Source organism: Lissotriton helveticus, chromosome 5_1 (genome assembly GCF_964261635.1).
Source record: "Lissotriton helveticus chromosome 5_1, aLisHel1.1, whole genome shotgun sequence".
NCBI lineage: Eukaryota > Metazoa > Chordata > Amphibia > Caudata > Salamandridae > Lissotriton > Lissotriton helveticus.
In genome coordinates, this window is record NC_136065.1 from 1,289,655,967 (window position 1) to 1,289,677,458 (window position 21,492).

At 45.6% G+C, this 21,492-nt stretch overlaps 1 protein-coding gene across 1 annotated transcript in view; it reads left to right on the top strand.

Moving 5' to 3' along the window:
* The window catches only part of PPFIA4 (PPFI scaffold protein A4), a 1,997,086-nt gene that overhangs the window by 1,760,810 nt on the left and 214,784 nt on the right, over positions 1 to 21,492 (top strand). The window lies entirely within an intron of this gene.

Genomic DNA, 21,492 nt, shown 5'->3' on the forward strand with positions numbered 1-21,492 from the left:
GTGTGCTGTCCGTCAGTGATAGGATAAGGGATTTATCCCAATTTATCTGCAGTCCGGATTTTTGACCAAATTTTATGTATTCTCTTAAAAGCGGATTCAAGTGCTGTTCAGGATTTTTTACATACAACACCATGTCATCCGCATAAAGCGAGATGTGTATGGGTCGGGATGGCATTTGAAGTGCCGAGTAGTGATGGCGTTGCCGGATTTTACAGGCCAGCGGCTCCAAGATTAGTGCAAATAACATCGGTGAGAGTGGGCAACCCTGCCGAGTACCCCGGCCTATGTGAATGGGTTCCGAAATGTACCTGTTCACTCTGATGCGTGCAGTTAAGTTAGTGTACAGCATCAATATCCATCCTAGAAAGATCATCGGGAATCCCATACGCACCAGTACTGCCTGAATAAAGGGCCAGCCAATAGTGTCAAACGCCTTAGCAGCGTCAAGTAACACTGCCACAGCCTTCGTCTCAGGAGCCAGATAGTGCGCCAATGCAAACAATGTGCGGGTGTTATGTGTGGTGGCCCTATCAGGGATGAATCCGGATTGGTCGGGCCTTATTAACAAGGGCATAAGCGGTTTCAACCTATCAGCCAGCAGACTAGCTATTATTTTAGTATCCACATTTAATAGCGAAAGGGGGCGGTACGAATCACATTTGTCTTCTTCCTTGCCCGGTTTCAGCAGTGTGATGAGTAAGGCCTCCCTCAAAGATGCCGGTAGCGTCTGGGCTTCATGAGCCGCCCCATATAGACACACCAAGTGTGGGGAGAGTAAGTCAGCATACATTTTATAAAATTCCGCTACGAAGCCATCGGGCCCCGGCGCCTTGTTATTCGGCAAACGCTGGATGGTGTCTGTGACTTCTTCCACTGTTATCGGGCGCTCTAAGTATTTCCTATGCCCATCTGCTAGCCATGCCATTTCTACATCCTCCATATACGTCAGTAAATCAGCCTGTGAGGGCGATGGGCGCGCCTTATAAAGCGTGCCAAATGTGTGCATAAACTCTTTCAGTATCCCCTTAACATCAGTAATCACCTCTCCGGAGTCATTACAAATGGACGTAATATTTTGCGGTGATTTACCTGAGCATATTTTAGCGGCCAGTTCCCTGCCCGGCCTGCCCCCCTCACCATATCTCCTAGCTGTTGCCCGTCTAGACACATACTGAAGCTCGTCTGTTGCAAATTTATTATGTTCCGTCAGCAGCGCTTGAATGTCCCCCAGCACTTTTGTGTCACCTGTCTGGGTGTATGTCTGTTCCAGTGCTTGAATGGCCTGTTCTCGTGTGTGTAGTTGCTGACGGATATCTTTGAGGATGCATGAGGTTGTACTAATACAGACTCCCCTAATTGTAGCCTTAAAGGCCTCCCATAGCAAACCCGGGTCCTCAGTCGATGGGCCGTTTATGTCAAAGTAATCTACTATCGCCTTATGTATGGTGGTAACATATACAGGGTCTCGCAACGCAGCTGCATTGAAGCGCCATGTGAAGGGTGGTGGGTCATACCGTGGGATACTAACTTCCAGCATCACCGGGTTGTGGTCGGACAGTGTTCGTGGTAAGTGTTTGATATCTACAACCCATGATAATACTTCTCGTGTACCCAGCCAGTAGTCCAGCCTGGACCAACTGTTGTTTGCCGCGTTAATGTGTGTCACCGTTGTCACCCCTGGGTTACGCACCCTCCACAAATCTACCATATGCAGGTCTTCCATGGCGTCCTGCAGCATCGTCCTGGCATTCCCATGTTGTTCCAATGTATGTGTTGCCCTTTCTAGAGTGTCCTGTAGTGTAACATTGAAATCGCCCCCCCATATTATGTGATCCGTCTGTAGGTCAGCGATGGTGTGCCATACATTACTGAAAAACCCCGGATCATCTACATTAGGGCCATACGTGTTCACCAACAGTATCCTCTGTCATCTAACCGTGCCTGCCACAACAACGCTTCTCCCATCTGTATCCCTGTGTACGCTTGTAATCTCAAAGTTTGTCCCCTTCCGTATTAAGATGCTCACCCCCCTAGAATAAGACGAGTAGCTCGAGTTGGTGACAGATTCCGCCCATTTAGTACCCAATGTGGATGTGCCATCACGTGTCAAGTGCGTTTCCTGTAAGAAAACAATGTTAACATTCAATCGGTCAAAATACGCAAATAATCTCCTAATCTTTTTCGGGTTGCCCAGACCCCGCACATTCCAAGTGAGGAATTTCAGCGCACTATTATGTGACATTACTCTCGACATTTATACTGGTATTCATGACCATAGATCTCACGAGGTGCAGTAGCATCTTCAGGTGCAATGCAGTCACTGAGCATTGGAGTGTACAGTGCCAAATCCATAACAGTGCAGAGCGATGGAATTGAAAACCTGCATGGCTATGTATGGTCAAGGAGATCGCCATGCTTCTCAGATACAGATTTCGTAGCTCGTTAATCCCTGGTTCCTCCTCCCTCCCCCCTCCCACTTTAGCACCCAAACTTTGCCAAAGCCATCCCTTAACAAACAGTAACCTTATTTGAGAACTTGGTTTGGGGCGCACCCGCCTGGGGGTGTCGCCAGGTTCACACATCTCCATCCACATAGTGGACGTGGACAGACGCTTATGACGTCTTCAATGTAGTTTGCATAGTAATTCACCCTTCCCCCTCCATCCGCCATCAAGAAATAAGAGCAGTATACAGTCCAAACCAGAGCAGCAAGCTCTGTTACATCCTAGTCCCATAGATCGGCAGAAGTTCGAGTCAGTGCTATTGATAGGGACCGACCCGAGGGCCTGCCAGTGTAGGCCTTCCCGGAACACAATCGTCTGCTAGGGGTGCAAGTCAATCCCCCGAACCCGGTGGCCTGCCACATACCCTCCGGAAACCGCCGGCCCCCTGAATACTCACTGCGCGGATGCCCATCCCGGGCCTTACTGCTGGAATCGACAGTTCGAGTGGCGTGCCGCTGTATGCACCTACAGTCTCTAGGTTGGGTCTGGCGCCATCTTAGCGCCACGTGGCAGGGCAGCGCATCTAGTCCCAGCAGTCGGATGACCACTGCAGCCTTGTAGCATTTCTAGGGATATCACGCAGAAATCTCAGCACATCTCGTCATTCCACATCGCTCGTCGATTCCGCTCGTTCCTGAGCTTTTCGACGCTTCCCCTGTTGTTTGATGAAGTCATGTGCAGCCTGCACCGTCTGCAGAATAACAGGTTTACCCATGTTCGTGATTTTGAGTTTCGCGGGGTACAGCATTGCGTACTCCAGACCCAGGTCTCTCAATTTCTTCTTCACTGGAGCAAATTCTTTCCGTGCCAGTTGTACCGCCATGGTGTGGTCAGGATAGAATTCCAGAGTGTTCCCTTGATACGTGACTTTGCCCATGTCCCTGGCGAGCCTTAGTACCGTGTCCCTGTCTCTGTAATTGAGCACACGGGCTATGATCATTCGTGGGGCAGCTCCCGGCTTTGGTACAGGTGCCAGTGAGCGGTGAGCTCGTTCAATCAGAAACATCGGGGAGAGTTTGTCAGCGCCGAATATGTCTTTCAGGAGCGTTTCGATATAAGTTTCCATTCTCCCAGTGTTGGTGGATTCCGGTAGGCCCGAAATTCGGAGGTTGTTCCGCCTGGACCTGGCTTCCTGGTCCTCCACCCTAGCACGCAGGGTCTCCACCGTCTTCTCCCAGCCCCCGCATACCCTCGATGTAGTCTTATGCTCGTCTTCCACTTTGGAAATCCTCTGTTCCGCCTCAACAATCCGCTCGTCGTGTTTCTCTATCTTGGCCGCCATGTTGTCCACTCTCTGCACCACGCTATCTAGTTTGCCATTCATCTCCTGCAGGCTCTGCTGGATTGCTCGTAGCACCGACTCCATGACCGACCCCTCCGCCATTTCTCCGTCGCCTTCCACTTCTGGGGTGGTTATCGTAGTCTTCAGCTGTTTTCTCGTTTCGAATGGGAGCTTGGTCTGTTGTTTCTCCGGCTTCCCCATGTTCCTCTGTGGCAGAGGCGAGGTATGTACGGTCGTCTTTGGGCTGCCTGCCGGTGGCGTGCTGGCTGTCAGAGTAGTGTGGTTCGCCGGTGTCTTGGCTCCCCACCTTGGGGTACGTCTATTCATCAACCTCAGCGGCCGCTAGGAGCGTCGTTAATGGTGCAGTTATTCAGGCGGCAGTCGGACGCCAGGTCTTATGCATGCGCAGCGTTTCTAGTATTGTACAGCCCCCGGTGCCTGGCATGTGTTGGGCTATAACGTTAGGTGTGGGCCATCTCTGGTTTGCACTTCATGCCCATGTGGCACTGATACCAGTCCTATGCGCTTCCGTACGGCAGGCTCTAATCTCCACCTTCCTTGAGCGCTCGGAGCTGCAGGCGCGCTATGCTGGGGGCCGCAGGACTGCCGCCGCAGTTTCTACCGCAAGGTACACTCACCCTGCGTTTACTTTTTGTGTTGCCAGCTGCTACCCCTCTGCGTTCAGAGACTCCGTCTCGCCTGCTCCGTGAGTGGCCGTTGCTGTAGTTCATGTGCGTTCCAGCGCCTCCGCCATCTTGTCTCAGCTGGAACGCACAGCGAAAGTCAATGTTACCCGCTGTAATGACCGACCCCCGTTGCTCCGCAGCCCCGCATCACACTCGGCACCACCAGTCCGCTTGGTCACCGCTGTGTGGCCGCTCTCATCCGTCGCTGGTTCGCTCTCAGTCCCGATGCCGGTGAGCGCCAGGCGCGGCCATTTTGATTCCGCACCGGCAATGTCCCGTTCTTTCGCTGCTCTCTCGCTGTTTGGCCAATGGTCAGTCACAGAAGTGCCACACTTGTGTCGGCCTTACATTCCGATAACGGATGCTGTCCGTTTTTCAGCTGTAGCGGCGGATTAAAGGGGTGAAAGGGCCACCATAGTCGCGTCCGTCCGGCGGAGCTGACACATTAGCCAGCCATCCCGCAGTGCGCCCTCTAGCGCCCCAAGTGATCATTATTTAAGTATGGTCCAACTGCTGTATCAGAGCCCTACTGTTCAGGTCCATACTGGTAGGCTCATATCAGATCCCATTAGAGTGAGGCGGGGGACACGCCAGGGCTGCCTGCTGTCCCCTCTACTTTTTTCTCTAGCCATGGAGCCACTGGTGATGATGCTTCTCAGAAGTGGTGAGGCTTGGGGCATACAGCTGGGAGATGGGATGTATGCCGTGTCTCTGTATGCCGATGACTTACTGTTGTATGTGCGAGACATTACTGACATTCCCACGTCCGTAGCAGTTGTGCTGAGGGCCTTTGAAGAGATGTCGGGCCTCCGGGTTAATTGGGCCAAGTCAGGAGTTTATCCCTTTAACGCGAACACGGCAGAAACAGATGTGCTTATCAATGGCTCACTTCTTCCATGGTACCCCACCACCTTTCGCTATCTTGGGGTCTTCATATATCGGACACCTGATGATTTGCTGGAGGGTAATTTAATGAGAGCAATTTCAGGGATAAGGGCCCAAGCGTAATTTTGGAAATCGCTCCCATTGAATGTTATGAGCCGCATTACTCTGCTGAAGATGATTATCCTTCCCAAGTTACTGTATTACTTCTCGAACCTCCCGGTTTATGTCCCAACCAAAATTTTCCATGAGCTGGAGCGTTTGTCCCGAGACCTCCTGTGGAACAAGTCAGGCCCAGAGTCCCACTGTGGAAATGATATGCCCCTACCAGTCAGGGAGGATTGGCCATCCCCAATATGGAACTGTATTATATATCAGCCCAGCTACAATGGGTAACGAATTGGCTAAGTGGCAACAACTTGGAAGACACGGCGACCTTGCAGCAGCAGTGGACTCACACTCAAATCTATCATGCCCTGATATTGCCGCTCTTGGGGATACCTAGGGGGAAAATGGGCGCTTCCGAAGCGACTCACACACATTGGCACACAGCAGGTGTAGACACCCTAGGCAACCTCTACAGAGATGGCACACTCTTATCATTTGAGGCATTGGCGGAGGACACGGACTTGCCTGCAGGACAATTCCTTTTGCATACCTCTCTCACGAGGAGCACTATCGGCCTTTCGGGGAGATTTAACGTCCAAGCCACCGACGCATATATTATTACAGTATTTACACGTAATGGGGCCAGGATCGCATATAGTACATTGGCTGGTGACAGCCTTACTCACACACATGCTGAAACCAATGCTGACTCTCCGCACCCGATGGGAAACAGACAGAGGCCAACCCTTGACTGACAAGGAATGGGGCACCTTCTTGGCCGGCTCTACATATATACCGAGAAGCTCTAAATTCAAGTTAATACACACATTCATCATACAGAGGGCGTACCTCTCCCCTGACAAAATAAACAGGCATTTCAACATTGCCACTTCTGAGTGCCCACGCTGTGGGCAGCTCGACGCGGATCTGCTCCACATGCTATGGTCCTGCACCTCCCTCCAAATCTACTGGCGAGAAGTCGCCACAGCCCTAGTGCTCTGCACTGACACATCTTTGCCGTCCACATAGGAAATCTGCATATTAGGGGTCTATGTCAGGTCCAAGAGAAACAAAGTCACTTCACGGTTCAGAGACCTGGGATTGATAGTCGCTAATGCCCTTAATTACAAAATGGTGGAAACGTGCAGACCCCCCAGAGATGATCAGCTGGAAAAGATCACTCACTCCATGGGCACAGGCGGAAAGTACAATATTGCACAGGGAGGAAACGGCGGGGCTTTGCAAATATCCCATTGCGCAACACTGGGACACCATACTCACAGCCTTCAATAATGAAGAAAGTGAGGAAGTCGACGCCAACCAGCTGATACATAATTTACATGCCGGAGGTCCCGGTCCGCGGAAGTAGTGGTATCAGTGGATAGAAACCTCAACCCATTAGACACCACTACATAGATGCAGATCGACAAGGAGAGCCCCTTGCCCCTCACTACCCTCCCACCCACCACCATAAAACTGACCCTCAGCATTCACATGAGTCCGAACCCCACCTTAGCGAGTCACCATATTCTAATGTACAGGATACACGACTCCACACTCAGACAAGCAATGATTATCTTATTTGCTTCTTGATGGCAGATGTTGTTAGATGTTGTTAATTACATAATGTATATCTTATTGGCGCATTTTTATTAATTCTTATCTTTTTTTCTTTTGTGCAATCCCCTTATTGGAATATTGCAATGACCAAACATTAATATCTTCTACGTCTGCTAATATTATGAATGTTAGGTATTAATGGATCGAATGCAATGAACTATGCTAGCATATGGCATTGGCGATTTTGTTTGAGGATTAGAAACTGAGGAGTAGTAAGGGGGCAGGCAATCACAACGATACATGAGTAACTGCCTTTTAGTAATAAGTATGTGCACTATTACACATTATAAACACTCAACTGTAACGCAAAATGTTGATTTACACAGTATTATTCTCGTGTTGTCTTGTATAGATTTGAATTATGCTTTAGATAATTCTGTATTGTCATGTAATGTAAGAAAAAGGAAAAATAAGAAAAGACCAATAAATATATTTAAACAAAAAAAAATGAGTGTTAAAGTATTTAATCATGTCTTACGCTTATATATTGTTGATCTATGCAGCGGGATGTATGTTTTTTCCTGAATCAGGTAAACTTTAGCAGAAATATGAACAGGTATGAAAAAAAGAAATGTGTAAATTGATGATAGTACCAGCTAAAGGAGACCTTCTTTGGCACAGAAATGTGAATGATCCTGGTAGTCTGTTTGTCAGAGCAACATCAATTAGCAGGTGGAGGACCTGGAAGGATAGTAAATTAATTGCTTGGGTACTGTCAAACTCATATCTTAACAAACATTTAGATCCCATTTGCTGAGCTATTTTCCTTTTCTTGCCTGCCTATAGGACATTTTTTGAGCTATCAATTCTTGCACCTTGATCAATTTTTAACCAATGTAGTCTCAGACGAAAGACCTCGTCATAACACCAAGACACTGCACCGTCTTTATGCTGGCTTTCAATATTTTTTTAAGCTAAGTTGGATGTTAGAGCATCAGACAAATGGCAGCTCTGACGAATAAAAAAGGAATAATTAGGATAAACATATGGTTTAATACATCTGTGTGATCTGCTAAATTGGGGAATGCTAGTCACCCACCCTCGTCGCCATAAAAAGTGTAGTATTCACACTTAAATTGTAAAGTTGTATAATTTGTTTATTCAGAAATACAAGTTACATCTTTTCAGTGACCTTCAGCTTATCAACTGCCTTCCTCTGGTACCTCCCGTGATGTCAGCATATTACATCACTAAGTTCCACCTTAAAGAAGACTTTACCACAGCTAGCTTTTGTGAGAACAACATAAGCTTCCTGATTTAAACTGATTTACCCAAAATGAAGTAAAGAAACTAAAGCCCTAGCCATTTTCTGCTCCAGCACCTGCACCTTCCCACGGTCACTGGTAAATGGTGTGAGTAGGGCAGCAGCAATAGTTTTGGCAGATGGGGAAATAACCAGTGTTGCTGGGGTGGGTTACAGCAGGGTACCACCAGACCAATCTGGAATCATTAAATAATGAAGTGGGGCACAGAGTGACTAGGGTACCCAGGAAGCCTTCTGCTCCTGTGTGGGCTGGTGTTTCAAAGTGGACAGATTGGACGGATGCCAAGCAGCACCAGTCACTCCATTGTGCTTTACATCAGTGGGTAACTATTTCACACTTGTGCTAAAGAGTTCTTCTAACACTACCCCACATTTTTTTTTTTTTTTAAAGACCTGCACTCCTGAAGATTAATAAAACTTGAGGTTTTAGTCTGTAGACTTTACAACCAGTAGTAATATTAAATGTTTCAGCAAAAATGCATACTCATGATTGTGTGAATGGTTTATTTCGTTTCACAAGATGTTTCTTGTTTACACCTTCTCCTTTTCTGTTCTGGTAGATTTACACTTGATGCCCATTTCTACCACAGCCTCACCATCTTATCTGGTTAGAGAGAGCTCAGTTGCATTTCTCTCGCCTAGCAATATAGCTTTATCCAACAATTTAAGTGATCATTTTTGTGTGCATTTAGGGACTTCTTTCCTGTGTTTTGCAATCACAGTAACCATAACTGCTAATTGCTGTAATATTCTCTTCCTTACTTCTGTGTGCTTTACTCTTGCCTTTCACTGGTAAGACAAGGTATCTTTTTTAATAAGTATTGTATGTGCTGAATGTAATACTTTATCTCTTTTGTGGGTTTTTAAAATCCGAATGAAGAGTATTTTGGCTAGTATTGAGTGAATTAATTAGAATTGTCCAGAAGACTGGGTCTTTCTTTAATTAATAAAGTAAAGAATATAATTTGTAAATCATCTCTAGCTCACATTTGTTATTTCACTGTCTAGTATTCCACAAATAAATGAAGATCAAACTGCTGTAATCCCCATTCCAAACCATAAACCCCACTCTCCTCCAGATGCCACATTTTGCCCAGATGAGTACATTTTCGTATGGGTGTCCCATAAATTGACATGCAAGTTGAGTCTTTGCTTAGTAAAAGCAAGAACAATTAATGTAAAAAAAATCATTGCATAATGTAATTCACTCTAGAATTCCATTCTATTCCATTCGATAGCTTTATTTCGGTCTCAAGGATCATAAAAGTACATATCATAAAGACACCCAAAAAATATATACAATTAAGTCATGGATAATACACAGCCATACAGTTACTTCATGTGCAGATATAAAAAGCAATACAATTTAAAGCCTATTAACCATAATGAAGTGCGTTTTAGGTTCTTCGAGGACCTAGTCCTGGTCCAGTATTAAAATGCAGCGCAGACATCTATTACAAAGCAGGTTCAAAAGTCCATTACCAATAAAACCAGTTCAAATTAAAACATTAATACAGAGTAAAATGAATGGAAATAAGTGTGAAATGGTAGAACCGTGATTATTAATTTAAAAAGGTCTGCCGTAAGTGCCACATAGAGTTTAAAAAATGAGATACAGCAAAAACAGTGGGGGCATGAGTGTCGTACTATAGGACTCTGTATGCCACAGTGTATTGTACAAAGCCTAAGTTCCTACATAGTTGGATAAGCCAGCGCTGCCGAAGTAATATATAAGCGGAGCATAAGAAGAGAACATGTAGCTCTGTATCTTCCTTGTAATTGCAGGCAGGGCATCCACCAGTGGTGCCCGGAGTACTCAGGAGCTCTTTAAGCTCAGATCAATCGGTAACCGATTCCGGGGTCACCCATAGCCGCCGCCGCCAGAAGGTTACAGGTCTAAGGGCGATCTCTTCGCTAATGGTCCTAATACCCAAGTCCAAGCATAGAGGGGTGAGGGGGTGCTGGGAGGGGAGACCTAGCAACTGCCTCATAAAATTGTTCTCTAGCTTGTTCAAACTGCTGGTACAGCAGTGACCCCACAATTCTGCCCCATACAATGTAGCACTCCTCGCTTGAGTTCTGTAGACTTCAACTATTAGCCCTGCTGGTTTAAATGTGGAAGTTCTATATAGTTTCATGAGCCCTCCCACTTTCTGAGCTAGCTTAAGGCTTGCTTTGGCCATCTGCAACCCCCATTCCAGATGCTCTGTCAAAGTGATACTCAAGTAGTCAAAAGCCAACACTCTTCCAAGCAAGGTGCAGTTCAGAGATGGGTTAGAGCGAGACTTATTGACCGGGTTAAAGTCTATATACTTGGTCTTCAATGTATTAATCTCCAACCCCCGGGTCTTACAAAAGGCATCAAAGCTGTCAAGGATACACTGGATTTCCATGGGTGACTTTGAAAGTAAAAGGGTGTCATCAGCGAGCATCATTGCTGGGACCTTACCAGAGGCTAGCCTAGGGGCATCATTATCCGTGACCTTTCTAAGTTGGTCAATAAGTCAGTTAATGAATAGACAGAATAAAGTGGGTGCGAGACCGCAGCCCTGTCGTACCCCTTTGTTGACAGGAAAGCCGGGGATAAGTTTGCCGTATTTCCCGTACCTCACTTGGGCAAAGTTTTCTGCATGAAGCCTCACTAGAATACTAAGGAGATAAGATGGTGGGATCTCTGAGCACATCCCAGAGTTTGTCCCTGGGTACAAGATCAAAAGCCGACTTCAGATCTACACATATTAAATATAGGCTGCCACCCTCTATTATCACAGTTTTCCAGAAAAGGCGTTGGAGTCTAAATATCTGGTCGTCGGTTGAGTGTTTTTTCTGAAGTTGGCTTGGTAAGGACTCCGGATCTCTTCTACTTTCATCCATGCCTGTAAGCGATCAAGAAGTACCCGTGCAAAGAGTTTCTGGGTAACCTCAATTAAGCTGATCAGCCTATAGTTGGTAGGTAAAAGGGGACAACTTTTTTGAAGACTGGGACTATTTCTGCCCCGCGTCAAGTATCAGGGGGATCCATGCCATTCATAATGGCATTAAATAGGGCCCACAGATATGGTCCCCAAATTTTTGGTTCCTCCCAGAAAAGGTCCCCAGGTAATTTGTCCAGGCCCAGTGCTTTGTTACTAGGAAGCTTATTGATGGCATTTACCACTTCAGACATAGTAACCCCTATAGCCACCTCCTGGGAAGACTCAGTGGATATTATTAGGGGTTCAATTTGCAGTTGTGACTTCCTTGCTTGTGTATAGGGACTGGAAGTGATTTTCCCAAGCTTCAGATGCTATATTTGGCTCAATGGCTGGCTTCCCTTTGGTGTCGTCTGAACTCACTATTGCCCAGAAGGTCTTCAGATCTTTATTGGTTAGTGCGGTTTTAAGGGTTTCCCATCTATCCAATTCCCAATTTTCTTTTTCCTGTTGAATGGTCTCTTTATACAGTACCCGATTTAGTTTGGTTTGATGCTTGTCCTTTGCCTTGACAGCATGCAGTAAGGCCTGCTTAGCTTTACGACATTTTGTGTTAAACCAGGTACCTTTAGAGTAGGTTTTCGCCTTACGAAGTGCCACTGGGTAAAATATATATGCCAATTTTGATGTTAGCTCTAAGTGTGTTTTTGCAGCCGGCTGATGAAAAACCCTCTGCAAGTGCAACATCCTGCATTTTTATAAGTATTGGGATTACTGACTGGTAGACTGTGGCCAGCTTGTGTGGTGTCTGTTGGATTTGCCTCCGCCTAACTTTCCTTCAGTTATTTGTGAGTGTTAATCCACTGTTCAGAGACGTAGGTTTGGAATTAGTGTGGCCCAAAATCACTTCAGATCCAGGATCCAGGCATTGTGATTACTGTCCTGCCTCATTATGACAAAGAAATCATAAAACGTTTGTCATAATCTGGTTTCCACTGGGATGTAGTCCAGCAGGTACTCTTGGCTTGCTCTATTAAATGTTAGCTGCCCCGGAGTGTCTGATTTTGTTTGGCCATTACACGCTCTTAGTGAATGTGCTAATGTGATTGAATTAATCTGTAGTGCCAGCGGGGACGAGGCTTTGATAGGTTGGATTTGCGGGTCTTGGATTAGCCATTGTAAATCTTCTTCACTGCGGGTGGTGTTACTTAGATCAATAAGAGGTTCGAATTGCAGTTTAAATCACCCCCCTTGATCACCCATCTGGCTGGGTCGATGGTGGGAATAAAAAGTCCCAGTTGGTTTATGGTAGCAGATTCTTGGCTAATGGCAATAGGTCGGGGGTAGACGTTGATAAAAGCAATTTATATCTTTGTAGGGAAGGTGAGTCGAACACACTGGATGTCACTCGTAGGGGTGAACAGCTGCTCAGCTCTACAGCCCAAGTGTGAGCCTAACCAAATGTATAAGCCCCCTGATGGTCTAACCCTTCCCCCTGAGGTGGCTGGGATATTGAATGAAGCAAAGCCCACCCTCTGGTGATCTCCCCTGACCCAGGTATCCTGAAACATATTTAATCCTGTTTGTCCACGAAAAGCCCCCAATCTTGGCAAGAGAGTTTACTTTTAAGCCCAGCAAGATTCCAGGATAGGACCTCAGTGTGTTCCCTTGCACTCTTTTCCCATCAAGGGCCTCAAGTGTACTGGTACTAGGAATTTGGATATCCCTCATTTGAGTCGTGTGGTGACTGTCTGATAACCTCGTACACACACATTCTCTGGAAAGTTTGCTCAGGGGGTGAATAATAGGACATCAGGTGGCCCTCTCATTTGTGCCCCAGCACCTTGTAGTCCGGTGGTCTTAGATATGTCTAATTTGTTATCCATGCTTGTTGCCCCAGCCCACTACACTCATCCAGTTCAATGTCTAACCACTGCCTTCCAGGATTCCCTTCAGGAGTCGCACTCACCTCGTGTCAATCTACCTCCTCCAGAATTCCATTTCTATTATCTACTGGTATTTTAAATAAGAAGGGCCTGGGGGGGCATCCCAACAACCCTCAGTTAGAGGTCTTGGTTGCCATCTTGAAGTAGTGGAGGTAGTGTGGCCCCTATATGACGTTTGGTGTTGGATAAAGAAAAAGTCCAATTGGTGGAGCCTAATTCCTGTTAATGAGTCCTGGTGGCATGTAGTCTGATTGAGTAAGTTGCTCACAGATTTGGGATTCTTAAAATGTATAATTACGCAATCCCCTTGGTCTGATTTTTGTCAATTTTCCACCCAGCCAACTCTACAGACCATTACAAATTCTCCTTCCCTGCCATAATCAAACTGTCTGTGCCTTGATAGCCAGAACAGGCATTTGTTCTTGAGGTCAAGTTGTGTCTCCCTCTGGTTAGTTGTAATTTCGGGGATTCCTGCCACTATAATTACTTACGGGGAACAAGCAAGGGGTAAATTTATGTTTGGCAGATTTGCTGTTATAGGCCAAACAACAGTCCGTTCTACCATCGCCCACCCACTCGAATTTCCACTAGGCCCATGTAGAGGGGGGGATCGTTTTTGTCCATGTCCCTTCTAGAGGGAGCTACATTTTTGCCACCAGTCTCATGATTAGTACTCTTGCATGCCTGATGATTATTCACATTCAGATGGAAGGCAGTGGTCCTCACACTTGTAAGTATGCTACTTAATAGTAAATGTGAGAGGGGCCGGAGTAGTGGCTGTAAAATGGGAAATACTTACTACTAAATAGGAGGGGTGTAGGAAGTGTGAAGGAGAGCCAAGTAGATGGACAGGCACCCTACCAGAAGAGTGATCCCATTGTTATTCACAAACTACAGTTCTAAAGTTAGTACAGCCAAAAGTGATCCAAAACAGTAGTAAATGACCTCCAGCCCAGACCTGGAGTAAGTCCAATTCCACACACGGCTAATGACTGATACTGCAGCTCCCTCCTACAGACAAGGACTTAAAATAGAACCCCATATTTGAAATATATTAATTTATTTTTAAAATGATATAACTATATTTAATTGAATGCTAAAAAATAGATATAAATACAATATAAATATTATTTTATGATAAAATGTTAAACTTTTTAATTTGAAAATAAATGTAACCTAAATAATTCAAATTATGTCTATACATATTTTTTTCTAAATTATTGATACATTGTTTGCAAGTATAAACATTTTACTGTACATGGGGTTTTTAAGAAAACAAATGTAATTTAATATATTTGAAGTAATGGAATATTTAATTCAGAAATAAGTTATAGTGCTGTAACATTTTTTAATTTTTTTTCTACACTTGATAAATAAATATACAACATTAATTTACATTCACATTAAAGAAACATATTTTCAATATTTGTTGTTTAAAGTTTAATACACTTTAATATTTTCCTTAGTCTTTACAATCGGGGGGACTTCACCCTGACGATAGTAATAACTTTAGGTGTTGCCTTTGTGGTAGCAAGACATTTTCTCCCATCTCTTCCATGTTGAATACAGGACACATTCCAGCTTTATCAGATCCGATCTATTGCTAATGGTGTTGTAAATTCCTTTAGAGTGTCCTGATTTTAGGTTTCACCTGCACAGTGCTTGCGCTGTGCTTGTAAAATCTGTTGTTTTTAATAAAAATTTAAAAGGGGCTCACATCCCGCCCCTCTTTTTCCTGGCTTTTCATTGGTTCCTGTGCTTGACACTTTTCCTCTGTTTCTATTGGCTGTAGCACATTTTCCTGCATTTACCAATACTTGTTCCTCATTGGCTTCTCTTATCAGTTTCCTGTAGCCAAAATGCTGTTAACGTCCACTTTGTTGGAACTATTTTTTTCAAAAAGTTTTGCCTCTTTCTGCTTTTTGGTGTTGCAGCAGATTTATGTAGTGCAACTTATCACCTGAAGAGATGAAGTGATTTGCCCAGAGTTAGAGATTATGCTGCCGAGACTTGAACCAGGATCCCCAGCTCTCGAGTCAGCAGCTCTGACCACTGTGCCACACCCTCTTCACTACAGTGATACTTGGTATTCATGCCCCTTCAATGCTTCCATGTTTGATCCATCTGGAATATTCCCCAAAAATAAATTTGCAATATTCTATTCAGGAAGATTATCCACAGAAGCACATCATGTAATAAACGGTGTACTGGCTCCGGAGAGCAGCGCTACCTCGTTATTCGTGGAGCACCACCGTGAACAGAGCTGACAGAGTGGGAGGCACATTACAGTGAGAGAGCATCTGAGGCTCAGCTGCTGCTGCTTCTGGGTAATTGGTAATGTCATATGACTTGCTTTCCGGAGTAAACTAGTATAAAGATTGAACTTTCGGGGCAGCTGCGCTGGAAACGCGGCATCTCTCTCGTCATCAGTAGAACCAGTGCACACCTTTGCTGCTGGTCCTTCTGTCCACCACGCTCCCCACCACCTTCCTTTCTGCCTCCGAGCCACTTAAGCTCTGTGTCGCCAGCATGGGCGTAGGAAGTGTGGGGGACGCAGGGGATATATCCCCCCCAGGTTTTAAAGTGGGGGGGACACGGGGGACAAGCATGGGAGGGACGAGGGGACAAAAGAATTTCCCCTCTCCCTTCTGTTATTCACAGGGCCATTAGCGCGCGAAAGCACTACCTAATGGCCCTGTACTTGACCTGCCAGGAGTCAAAGAGGCCACCCGCCCTCTGCCCTTTGTTATGCTGCAGGAAGGCTAGGTCTCCTAAGGGCAGAGAAGGAAAAAAACTCTGTCTCTTTTCCTTCATACCCAGAGAAGGCAAGCACAGCGTCAACTTCTCCTGATCTGCCTCTGGCAGCAGCCCCCCCCCCCCTCTCTCTTTATTTTTCCTCTATCTCTTTCTGTCTTTGAATCCCTCTTCGTTAAGTTCTGATTTCAAGAGACAGCTCTTACGTTCTTTCTCTTGCCTCTCCTCGTCTTTATTTGTTTAATTGTGAATTGGAGCCAAAAAAGGAAGAACACTTTGGCTGGAAATGTCCTCATTTCCTGACCGTTTTATAATTCCAAAGAAAAACCCCAGGATGGAGAGAAAAAATGATTAAATACCCAAATAAAGCGATACAGAGTGGTCAGCAGACAGGCCAGATTGTTATTTACACCCACACACATTAGCACCACTTTACAGAGTTTGCCAGTGAAAGCGCTACTTTCTTTTTTTCTTCTTTCTTTGAACAACATTGTTTTTCCAGGGTGGGGAAGTGCACCATTCCTAAAGGGACTTCAATACCTGGTTGATGAGTGGAGTGGAAACGCTTAATATGATCGTTTTCAATTGTTTTATTTATTTTTGCTTATAAAATGTGTACTGCGGCTCTGTGTTCGGGGATGTGGTCTTTTTTAAACCAAACTGCTTACATTTTGAAAGGATATAAGCAATGGACACTGAAACAGGTGCCTTCCTGCCTGGTCCTGTAGCCATGTCCTGACTTTTACAGGCAAAATCACTTACTGATTTCTGAATAATGAGTTTAAAACTGTTATGGTAACCATGTTGTTCCTGAATACATTTCACATGCTTTGCTTATTCTTGCATTCCTTATGAGTGTTTGCTTTTTATTCAGGCAGCATTTTACTGTTGTCTAGAGCATAATTTGAATTTAATCGCAGCACAATTGAGTTGTAGCTTAAGGCAGTACAAGTTTGTCTCAGTGGGGCAGTATGGTTTTCAGTGTGGGAGAGGATGTGGCACTCTGGCCAGAGCTGCTGAATTTGGAACTTGAACACCATTTTCAGCCTTCATGACCAGTCCACCAGACCGCACTCCTGACAGAGCTCATTCCGATGCTACACCTTAGAAGGCCCGATAGACCTTAGAAGCCCTGGTGTCTTAGCACCAGGAGGTGGACCCTAACGGTGGCAAGTGTGAGTTAACCTTGAAGGCCTGTCCACCACAGTTCACCTCCAGTCTTGCGAGCAGGCATACAAAGAAGCACACCCTAGACACACAATCGACAGTGACTGTCACTGAGGTCACACGATCCTTCAGGCCAGTCCACCGCACCCATTGGTACCTCCATTGGCCTTTTTCAGCAGTAGTGGGGCAACTCACCAGGGATCAGCAATGAAGGATTTGCATGCACACCAAACTTAGGGGGTGATTATAATGGAGGTGGGACTGCCACGTCACCCCGTCAGTGGCGGTTCCACCGCCATAGGTGACTGCATTACCGCCAGCCATATTACAATGGCGGGTAGTTCTCTGGCGGTCGGAAAGACCACCACCACACACCCAACTGGCGCCTTGAGCCCGCCAGTGCGGCGGAGGGACTTGTGGTTCCTACAATGCTGGTGGTGCCTACCAGCCACCACAGTAGGGATTACGATACCCTTTACCCTCCAGCCTATCCATGGCGGTTCACCCCCCATGGAAAAGTTGGTGGAAAGGGACATTGGGGGCCCATAGCAGGCCCCTGTCGCCTCAGCCCCCAGAAATTGGACCGGGGGGGGGGGGGTGTTATCTAAGATGCCCCCTACATATCACTGCACCATGTGCCTGCAATGTAGTGCAGTGATATATGTAACGTCCTTTTTTACATTGCGGCGGATGATGTAGCCAGCAGCACCTGCTGCAATGTAAAAGATAGGCACTGCGAATGCCATAGTGGCGGTCGCATTGTAATGCCTATCATGGGGCCGCCACCTTGAAGGCCAGTGGTTCCATTCCCGATTCGATGGCGGACTGACTGAAGTCCACGTGCCATCGTAATCAGCCCCTAAGTTTGCAAACTTCATGGTCTCTGCTTCATGCACAAACACTTTTAACATGTGCAGCCTGCTTTCGGGCAACTGGAGTTATGCAGCAATGGAGGCCAAAAAGATGTTGCAGTGTTGATTAAATGATGCAACAATAAAAAGGCTGCAGCGTAATGCAGTGCATTTTCGTGATACTTTGTTATTTTGACATATTTATACATACTAACAGCCTCTGCAAAGCTTTTGCCTCATTAGTACCTGTGTAACATACAAATACAGCAGTGGGAAAGGTGACCAGTCAACTTTGCAAAGGGCCCTACACTTCACAGCGACATAAGTCACATTTCCCTTAGTAATTTTTGATCCGTTTGAGCAACAAAATTGCTTTGGGTTAAATCGTTAGATTATGCAGCAGATGATGTATTATGTAGCAAATATGATACAGTCATAGTTAAGTGGAAACATTTTTCCACTTAACTTATTTTTTTGCCCCATCATTGTAGTTGATTAATTTGCAAGTTCCCAAAACCAAAAGTCGAGTTTGGGCACAATTTGCATTTTAAAAGCAGTCATACAACACAGGGCTACTTTTAAACTGACCTCAGGCTTCAGCAGTGCACACATGCAAACGCAGAAAGGGCTGCTGGCCTCAAAACTGCCATGCCCTATTATATTCTAGGGACTTAAAGGTAGTTCTAATCTCCCTGCCCTATTATGTACAAGGGCCTTATAGGAGAGGTCATGCCAATCATAGGAGTACCCTAACCCATAGTGCACCCTAGTGTTTTCACAGTATCTTTAAGTGTCTCTTTCAGAATAGCACTGGCCCTGTGCCTGTTCAGGCAGAGGCCAGAGTCAGTCAGAGTCAGGTACCACCAATACCAGTCAGCAAAACGTTGGGGAGTGCCCAGGGCACAGGATGGCTTTGCAACACTAGAGAAGCACAAACTCAGAATTTAAAACATAACACCATGGTTGGGGGGTTCTCTTCAATAATCAGAATTGATTTCTATCCTAATGAACCCATTTTCCAACATTAATATAAGGAAAGACTGGGGAAAAATCATAACATTCTAAGCTATACCTTGAAGTTTTCATGCAGCTCTTTGATGACGGTTAATAGCTCACTGTTCAATGTTAGGATTTTAACTTATAAACTGCAAATACCAAAAGGATCTCTCAGACAAAAGCAGTAACTCACTGACCTATTTACATGATATGCATTTTGTGATCTGGGTGGTACACGTTCTTTGCGGCAGGCATGTTACCCCACTGTGGCTACCTTACCAAGCTTCAAAACTACCACTAGACAAACCTCCGATCTCTCTCAATAAAGGTTATTAATCCCCAAAGTTATCTTCACATTTTTATTGTTGCCTGAAAATTGCTAGAGACCAGGAATGCAGAAGCAGGTATTTTTCAAACCATGATGAACTTGCAAACACGATGTCCCCACCCTAAGTCCGCGACCTTTGTTTGCTTGGTGCATGAAGATGCAAGATTCATATACATGTTTTTTTTTAACTTTTGTTCTGATTACTATATGAAATAACAAACAAGCATACATGCAAACTGTGACAACATGCCTGCTTTTCTCAATATTTCACTTCGAAAGTATGCGATTGTATTTGTTTAACGGGGGTGATTTGTATAGGGTCACTGGGAAGTCCACAAGGTTGTCCCTGTCCCCCCCAGAATTTAAGTGTCTCCTACGCCCCTGGTCGCCAGCCTTCATCCAGCCCACTTCAAGAGGTTGCGTTCTGCGATGTTTAATTTTTTATGTGCAGCGCAGTTTAGTGTTTAGAGTTTAGTACTCCTCAGGTCTGGTTTGCATTAAAGGTACTGTTGTGTTTTAGAAACTGGCTTCCCATGGTGCCGTACTGTGTGCAAAAGTGAACTTTGAAGTCCTGAGCCGCCCTTTACATTGTTTTTACTGACGTGCAATGCCCAGTTATATATACAGGGGAGTATAGCAGTGTTCAGCACATTTTAAACACTTTATATGTTTATGCCATATTGTTTCAGAGACACTGACAGAATGCCTGCATTTGTCCAAGATCAAACAACATGTAGAAGGTGCGGTTGCATGCCTGGTTTTATATATTAATGGTTCCGTCTGCCATTTTCTTGCCATGCAACTACACCAGGTCCTCACTGACACTGTTAGACCCGGAGACAACTGCTATTCCGTTGCTAGCTTCAAAGACACACCGTTTGCGGTAAGAAGAAGCTTTAAACAGAATAGCTTTAATGCATGCCAGGGAGCGGCAGTTCGCTGGTGAATACAGTGCTATTCTTCCACCAAACGCTATAATACCTTCATGGCCATCATACCGGGGTACTTATAGAGATGCTGTGAGACCCGTCCCTAGGCGAGCTCCAGATGCCTTGGAGCCATTACCAAACCCACAGTCGCTAAATATACTTTGGTGGTACTTGACCCCCGGGTGGCAGAAACTGCCCTCACATGACTTAAAGAGGATGTTAGTTATCCTAGCGGCAGACGAAGATAAGAACTTAGGATGCTATTTCAGCCAGACTTTTTATACATGGGGTTGCAGTAGACCCTGGCATTGTTTTTTTAGAGCTCCACCTGCACCAGATTAAAGGCTACTGTGCTGTGAGCAACCAGAGAGCACATGGAAATAGCCATATGGTTTGCCTGAGTGGCCATGATCCAGACCCTGGCCTGCTTGAATTAGGTCTCTTGTCACAGGGGCATCTAGACGTTCTCTGGTGTTGCTCTAAGGGGATCTTTGCATTTTTCACAACACTTAACCAAGTGATAGTTGCAAGTGATAATGATATGAACTGGCCTCAAACCAAGAAGGTTGGTGCTAGAGTTGGTGTCCCACCGCTTCCTGAAACTGCAGAGTGGCCTTGCGTGATGCATGACACCTTCAGTCAGTTCTGACTTTTTAAAGAAAAGCATGGTGGGACATGTGGTACATTTTCTAACACAATCATGGTCCTAAAATCTCTATTACGTAAATGTAGTTGATAGTGACTCTTTACACTGCTATGACACCAAATATAAGTTATTTAGAAGATCTGTCCTGTTACCAAATGTGCTAGGTTGCTAGAGCTAACCTGACACCAAATTAACTGAATGATGATCATATTGCATGATGCAAGATGGCCACCAAGTAGGAGCCTCTCGAAGAGCTCCCGGTTTGGGGATTACCATTGGGTAGTTTATCCCCGTTAAAACTGCTCTTACCGGCTACCAACCCTACTGTCCGAGGACCAGACTGCTCACCGCCTCTGGGAAATACATCGGAGACTGATTTTGACATACAACTCGCCTGCAAGATCGACTGCCGCTGCTACACTGGTCCGTACCCTCACTATCCGAAATCCTGCACGGCCGGGCTGGCCCCTCGCTCCATGACCAATCTGCTGCAAGAGGGTGCACATCCCCTGCTATGAGCCGCTTATGTAATCGTCCGCTGCTGGGCTCCCCTGATCTTTTGCATGCTTGTTATCCGAAACAAAGACCTCTGATACCGGCACCGCTGTGGTGACTCT